This window comes from Phalangium opilio, unplaced genomic scaffold, assembly GCF_054372755.1.
Source record: "Phalangium opilio isolate 3A_F unplaced genomic scaffold, DU_Popi_V2 ptg000217l_1, whole genome shotgun sequence".
In the NCBI taxonomy this organism is placed as follows: domain Eukaryota; kingdom Metazoa; phylum Arthropoda; class Arachnida; order Opiliones; family Phalangiidae; genus Phalangium; species Phalangium opilio.
The window spans coordinates 4,438,015-4,445,978 of NW_028324218.1; positions in this window are offsets into that span (position 1 = coordinate 4,438,015).

Here is a 7,964-nt window from a genome sequence, read left to right on the forward strand (position 1 = left end):
GCACAGATATAGTTCTTTAAGCTGGATGGTCCTAGTGCGAAAAGTGTTGGTCACAATCTATTGGCCGTCGCTTTGCTCTCCCAAAAAAACTGAAGAAAAATAGAACACCTAGAAATCACTAAAGTTCACGGAAAGTTTGTCTAGGGCTTTGCCTCCGTCCCAACGTTGAGGAAAAGTTCAACCACCAAACCACTTCTAATGAACCTTCCCCTACCGTTATTGATATAACCCATGCACTTTGGTAGGCTAAATTCGCAAAGTAACTGTTAGTACGTAGATCATAAAGATCAAACATTCAAATATACTGTATATAACAGGGCTTCCGTTTTTGAACAGGGTGATTCAGAGCTCAAGCTCGGCTCGGCCCGACCCGAGCCGGGCTTTCCACATTTGAAAATTTTATCGGGCCGGACCGAGTCGGGCTTTTCAAATTTTGGAAATTATGGGGCCGGGCCGGACCGGGTCGGGTCGGGCTTTTCAAATTTTGGAAATTAAGGGGCCGGGCCGGACCGGGTCGGGTCGGGCTTTTCAAATTTTGGAAATTAAGGGGCCGGGCCGGACCGGGTCGGGTCGGGCTTTTCAAATTTTGGAAATTAAGGGGCCGGGCCGGACCGGGTCGGGTCGGGCTTTTCAAATTTTGGAAATTAAGGGGCCGGGCCGGACCGGGTCGGGTCGGGCTTTTCAAATTTTGGAAATTAAGGGGCCGGGCCGGACCGGGTCGGGTCGGGCTTTTCAAATTTTGGAAATTAAGGGGCCGGGCCGGACCGGGTCGGGTCGGGCTTTTCAAATTTTGGAAATTAAGGGGCCGGGCCGGACCGGGTCGGGCTTTTCAAAATTCGGGCTGGGTCGAACTTGATTCTCCTTTAATCCGAAATTCAAATGAAAGATTATTTGTATGAGTATAAGCTTCTAAGAACAAATGTGACGTTGTGACGAGCAATTTTGAAAGAAATGAATAATACACGACACTAAAGCAAATATGAATTCAATTCATTGATGTTATGTAAAAAAAATATAAAATTAACTGCACTACGTGTAACGGGTCGGGCCTGTTCAATTCACGCAATGCGTCGGGCCGGGCCGAGCTTGGCTTATGCGTGTAACGGGCCGGGCCGGAAAACCGACTAAATTCTTGGACCCGGGCCGGGTTTTGGACATTTTCAAAATGCTAAATCCCGGGCCGGGCTCGAATCGGGCCTGAAAAATTCGGCCCGTGCAGGTCTCTGATTCAGAGATATACGCGTTCTTTATAACAGTATAGATTCATTGCAAAATTTGGAATCGAAATTTCCTGAGCTGTTTACTCTAAACCAAACCGTTTCACCCTTTGAATTTGGGCCCTAATACCCCTCTTCAGACGAGGCGTAAAATCTTGGTCTAATAAGACTGTTGTTACTTCTGAAAAAGAAAAAAATATAATTGTAAACCGATTTAAGTTTAACCAGAAATAAGATAAGGGACTAGAAGTATCGAGTTTACTAAAATTCTTCACTCGGCGAAAGTGAATATTCTTGATAAGACACCAACGGTTGGCCCTCTGGTGGCGGTTTCAGAATTTCCCTTCCAAAACGTGAGACGCTCGCGGCGGTAGACGGCCCAACTAGATTCAAGCACCCGCGTCCGTATTCCGCGGCTTTAGGTTGAGGGGAAGGGGGGTAGGAAATGTTTTTGGAACTCGACCAATTTTTTCTCTCTCTATTGTAGGCGCGTGGGAAGCGGCGAATAAAATCCTCAAATTTGTTCACTAGTGCCAGGATCTACTACCAATGCAAGAGCTCTTTACTTCTAGTCTCATCTTACTTCTGGTTTAACGCAATTCAGGTTTCCCGAAGAAACTCACGATATCTAACAAGGCCTTTTTCTAACGAGCTTTGTTTTTAACGTGTTGTCTGAAGAGGGCATTAAACAAGTGGTAAAGAAAAGTTTTAAATGAGATATCATCCGTGATTGCCAAATTAAGAATTTGTTACAAATTCTTACTTGAATGGTATGAATCCTCCTAGCCTGAAAACGAGTCGGGCTACCTTAATTCATAAGTAATAATGTCTCAAGTTTCAAGGATTTTACTATCTCCTGATAAAAGCTCCCGTAATGTAATGTAACTCTTCGATGAAATTTCATAACGAGCGGCGAAGCGGCCTGAGTTCAATCGTTTTAGATAATCCAAAAAAAAAAAAAAAAAAAAAAAATCTCCGGCTTGAGAATATTAGTTAAGCAGGTAAAAGTTAGTAAGAACTATCTTACGATATTACGGGTGGATCTTTCGCCTATTCGAATTACAACGGCTGATATTCAACATTCTGGATATATTTCGTGAAAAGACTGCAAGATTTTTATTATTAAAAGTAGGTATATTTGAAACGTAATGTATAATGAGTCACGTCATCATGATACCCCGTTCTGAACGAATAGAAATTTTACTCCGGGCGAAGAATTTGGATTGAATATTTTCACGTCAAGTCAGCTGGGTTTTTGAGTTTCGAAGTGATTGTACCATGGGAGAAGGTAGGATATTTTATAACATGCTCGGATACTATTTAAGCTAGGCGGTCCGAGTCCGAAACATGTTCGCAGCAATGGGTGGGGCCTCTTTGCGGTGGAAGAAGGGAAATGTTTCGTTTCCACTAACATTCTGGGTAAACAGACTCATCTCGTTTTTTGTTTGTTTGTTACTCAGTTCAAAGTTAAAAAAAAATTATGAAAATAATTAAAAATATATTGCTTTGAATTTTGAAAACCGTTTCACGATAGAGTACGGCACCCAATTTGCAATAAAAAATTGGAAATTTAATTCGTCGTTTTCCCCACCAGGAACGCTTTTAGCAGGACCTGTGTGACGTCCTATTATTTGAAATACTTAGTTTCCCGCGCTAGAAAGGGCGAGCAAAGGGGCGAGACACTGGCGAGTAGCTCCCAGTGGGAATGAGGCCCGACTAGAGATGTGAATCGGTAATTTACCGTCCGTAAATTACCGGTAGTTAATCAAATACCGCGTAAATTACCGATTTATATCTTACCGTAATTTTAAAATGGTAATTTACCGGTAAATTACGTAAATTACCGCGGTAATAAGCCCGTGAAAATATAAAATACCATAAATTACGGTAATTTTTGTTATTCCAAAATTTTTATCAGTAATTTACCCGGTAAATTACCATTTTGAAAAATTACGGTAATTTCACATCTCTAGGCCCGAGGGAGCAGTTTCGGCGTGGATTGGGAGTTTGGGACATTCTAGAAAAATATTTTAGGCCGTTGTTACACAATCATGCTCGCGACACCTCGGATCTTCTTGAAATCAGAAAAACACTAATTTATTAATTCACTATCCGAAAGATTTTAAAAGTGTGAATAAATAATTAAATGGTAATTGCAAGAAGTTTACTTCTTAAATGAAAAACAATCGACAGGCTTATGTTTCGTCTCATAAACCAATAGCCTAAATGAATAGTTTCAATTAAAATAAAAATTATTATTATTATAAATTTTTCTAAAATAATAAAAATATATAATAAATATTAGAATATTTGAATAATAATTACGTATTATTAATTTATTAGCATTAAAACGCAGGAAAAATTTTATTTTTTATTGAAATATTTCGCTCATTATATTTATGCACGCTCCCTCCAATTATAGCGTAGGCAACGGTCCTTGTTGAACTTTCAGTCCCATTAGTACAAGTGTGGACAGGGCCGGATTAAAGGGGGGGGGGGCGAGGGGGCACTGGCGCATTGAGTTAAACTATTCCCCCTTAGCGACATTTACTGCTCCGTTTTTTCCGACTTAAGGGGGCGCACACTATCTCGGCCCCCGGGTGCGAAAATGCTTAATCCGGCCCTGAGTGTGGAGTGTGGACGCAAAGAGAGTATAGAACAAAGAGGGTATAAAGAGGGGAGTAGAGGGCTTGGCTGGATGTACTCGCTTTGCGCGCATCTTTCACTGTCCTCTTATTGGTTGAAACGCGGTGAACCGGATATTAGAAGGAAAATATAACAAATAAATAAAAAAGAAAAGCGACAACTCCCAAAATGCCGTGCTAAAGCTGCTAGCTTTAAATCCCCTTCTTGATACTCCCGATCTTTGGTAAAAAAAAGCTAAGCGCTGAGAATGAAAAGGTCCAAATATCACGTGGTACCAACGACTATGGACAATGATTGTTTTCCCCCCAATACCGCGTGCGTATCTTCTCTCGAGTGAGAATGTACGGTACCACGTGAGGCTAGCGAATTCTAGTCCTCTATAATTGACCGTTCATGCGCCAAGAAACGACGCCAGACGGTGCCAAAGTTCCCTACACGTGCCAACTCGCACTGTCTCTAGCGGTCCTACTTGGCGCGAGGGAAATAATCCAAACCCAAGAAAGTGGCCCCGCCTCTAGCTGTGTTTTTGTATTGCTGCAGGAAAGCCAGGAATTAATGGAATGGGCTATTAAGACGCGTTTTCACGCTCATAATAATCACCATATTCGAGTAAAGGGAAGGGTATTTACATGAAATTTTTCCGTTTTGGTTCTCCTCACTATGACCATCTAGCTTAAAGACCATGGTATTATGTTAAATATAAGCAATATTGAATCTGGTTTCTTTCTCAGAGTCAGATTCAAACGCGGCAAATACTATAACTTTTGACGAGACCTTAGTATTAAGCAACGAAGATTTTCGTGAAGATCTATTCAAAATTGGAATGGAAATAGAAGAAATGTCTAGAGAAGATCAGCTAAACAGCGTAACGGCCTTCCCGAATCGTTTACAATTTGCGAAATTCGCTGCAAAGGCTTATTGTAACATGGAAGAGGATCGTTTGGTACTTTTTCGAATAGACCTAATTATGACGCTCGTGAAAACAGTTTGGGGTTTATTGGGGAATTTATTGGGACGTGAAAAAAAATGTGACTACTTTAAAGGTTTGGAACTACCTCTGGGCTGGGAAGTTCTAACAACCGCCAAAAGTGAGGGATTTTTACCGGGTATGCTCTGGGATGAGGGATATTTTGGCGCTGCATTTTGGCATCCAGAGGAACGCAGAATTGTTATAGCCCATAGAGGAACCGCATTAACCAACTTTCACGCATTATATACCGATGTAAAAGGAATCGTTAAGAATCAATATGTAAAACAGATGAACGCCGCTTGCACGTTTACGCACCTAGTCTACGAAGCTGTCTGTTCAGTTGAGGAAAAATACGACGTCCAATTTGAAATATATTTCACTGGACATTCCTTGGGTGGTTGGTTAGCCCAAGTGACGACATTTTCCCTCAAGTACTTGAAGATGGAAAATGAAATTTTCATCAACATTCGAGACCAAGAGGATGCAGACAAGACTTACAAAGGTTACCACGCACACACTGAAGTTTTTGATAGCCCAGGTTGCAAGAATATGCTGGCAAAGATGGAAGATGATTTTGACGTTCGATATGCTGATAGAAAGATCCAACTACATCGTCTGGACATAACCAACCATGTATCGTCGCCAAATATCATCAACTGTTGCAATAAACATGTTGGAAAATTGTACCGAATTTTTCCAGAAATTAAAAGCGTGGACGAATTTTCTTACACAAAACAGTCTCACAGCATTGAAGGAATTTTAGAATCCTTGAAAAATTCAATACCTAATAGTATAATTGAAGTAGTTCGTTGGATCGAAATTAAATTTAAGGGTTTCGTTTATGGAAAACGATTATTGTTTAAGAATGAAAGAAGGAAAGCTTTCGGTGAAGACTATTACAATTTTTTTAAATTTGCCAACCTATCCAATGAATTTCACATAGAACACGATCAACATATGTCAAGGGATGGAACTGAATATAAAACGAAACGAATTCCGGAAAACCAATGCTACACCAACGTGTTCACTGATTCGCAATTGAAGTTTATACAGCAATTGAAAGTACTCGAGAATAGCATTTTTGACATGAAGAAGAAAGATCAAAGCGAGATAATGAAGAAACTGCAACAATTATGCCTTCAAGGTGATATCGTTACATGTGACTCTGAGTCGGATATCCGTCAACTTGTGCCATATGTTAAATCCGTGCTTAGACTTTATCCTGAATTAAGTTTGCGAGCCGGAGATAGGGAAAAAATTTGCAAAGACATGAACCAATTTTACCGTAATAAAATAAATGGAATAATCAAATTAATGGCTAAAGATTCAAACGTTTCTTGGCGCGATTTGGTAGAATTTTTCGAAAGTAATACTAACCAAGTATGTCAAATTAAGACTCGGTATGGAACCGACATAGCTATGGCGAAGGCTCTGCTAACAATTTGAAATTCGAAAAAAAGTTTTATTTTTTTTAATTTTGGGCTTTTGCCACCTCGATTCCATAGTTTGTCATGAATTATTTTATCAATTATTCTGATTGAAGAGAAAGCGTAATCATTTTATTACAGTCTATACTGATTACGCTAAGTGACTGGCCCCTCTACAAGGTTAAAATTAAAAAAGCTTAATCAAAACCGCTTGTATGCGAGGATTGCGAGCTTGAGCATTTTTAGATATTCTACGTGAAAATTTAACGAAATATGCAATGCTAAATATTGCATTACATATATTAAATAAGCTAATTTTTAAAATAGCATTGCAGCACTTAAATAATTAAAATAATACATAAATTAATTCTTAAAATAATTAAATTTAAATAGCTAAAATAAATAAGTAATAATTAAATTTAAGTAGTTAAAATAATGGGCATAAACTAATTTTTAAAATGAAAAATTCTGTTTCACAAAATCGAGGATGCCCATTTTCGCACCATTTTCGAGAATCAGTTTTTACATAGAAATTTTAACTCACCATTTTTTACCATAACCCATTTCCGCAACGTTTTTAGGGTTACGTTAGGTCGGGTTATGTAAGTGTTAAGTTACATTATGTTTCGTTAGGTTATGTTATGTTACAATAGAGGCTTGCTATTAAACTTGTGATTTGACGATTGAAATATCAGTATCGATATAGGAAAGTGTAACGAAAGACGTAAGCATAAAAACAAGTGTGTTTTTGTTAAAACAATGAATAAATAAAAGAAGCGTTTTTAATTCCGTTTATAAAAACTGCATTAAAAATAAATCTATCGTTAAATACCATCCTAAATTTATGATCATAAAACTTCACATTTTGGCTATATAAAATTATCGTGGCACGCTCCATGTCTAGCGCCACGATTGACACATCGCGAGCAAATTTTATCAAATCTCGTGATAAATTTCATTCGACACGGAGCGTGCCACGAGAATTTTGTTAACAAAAAGGCAGGGCGTTATGCGATTGGTCGGAAGTCTTAATTTCAAATTATCCTTAAAATCTGAACTTAATTTGAACGTTAAATTCATTCGGAGATATAGTTCCTGGATATTTCACTATACAGACTGCATGGTCTTATAATTAGAAGAAGAATCGATAAAAAATCACTTGATTTTCCACTTCACCCTCCCTTTAAGTCCAGCTCGCAGCGTTCTCGGTTGAGAGAATCCGGCAATTTAAATGTCAAACGAAAAATAAAAATCGGCGCAACGTTTAAAGAGAAAAATACACCCTATCTCATTAAATTGGATTTAAGAAGTGCGTTTTGAATTATTCTGGCCCTTTAAGGTACTTTTAAGCTAGAAAATATGTTACTATACAAATTATTTGAATAATAAGAAAAAATTGGATTATTTTAATTTAATCTATATAAAAATGAGATTAAATATGGTGTGTAAATTGTCCATGGCGAGAAACTAGAAATATGACATTTGAATATGGCTTGCAAACAGACTATATCTAGGAACTTAAGAAATGGTTTTCAAATAGACGGTGGTGAGAAACTTACTGTTATGATGTAAAGTTATTAATGGTTTCGTATCAGAGCATGTAGAAATAGCCTCAAAGTCCACCAACGGCTTAAAACCAGCAGTGGCTTAAAATTTAAATTAAACACGTTCATGGTTCATTAAATCATTTTGAAACCCATTTTA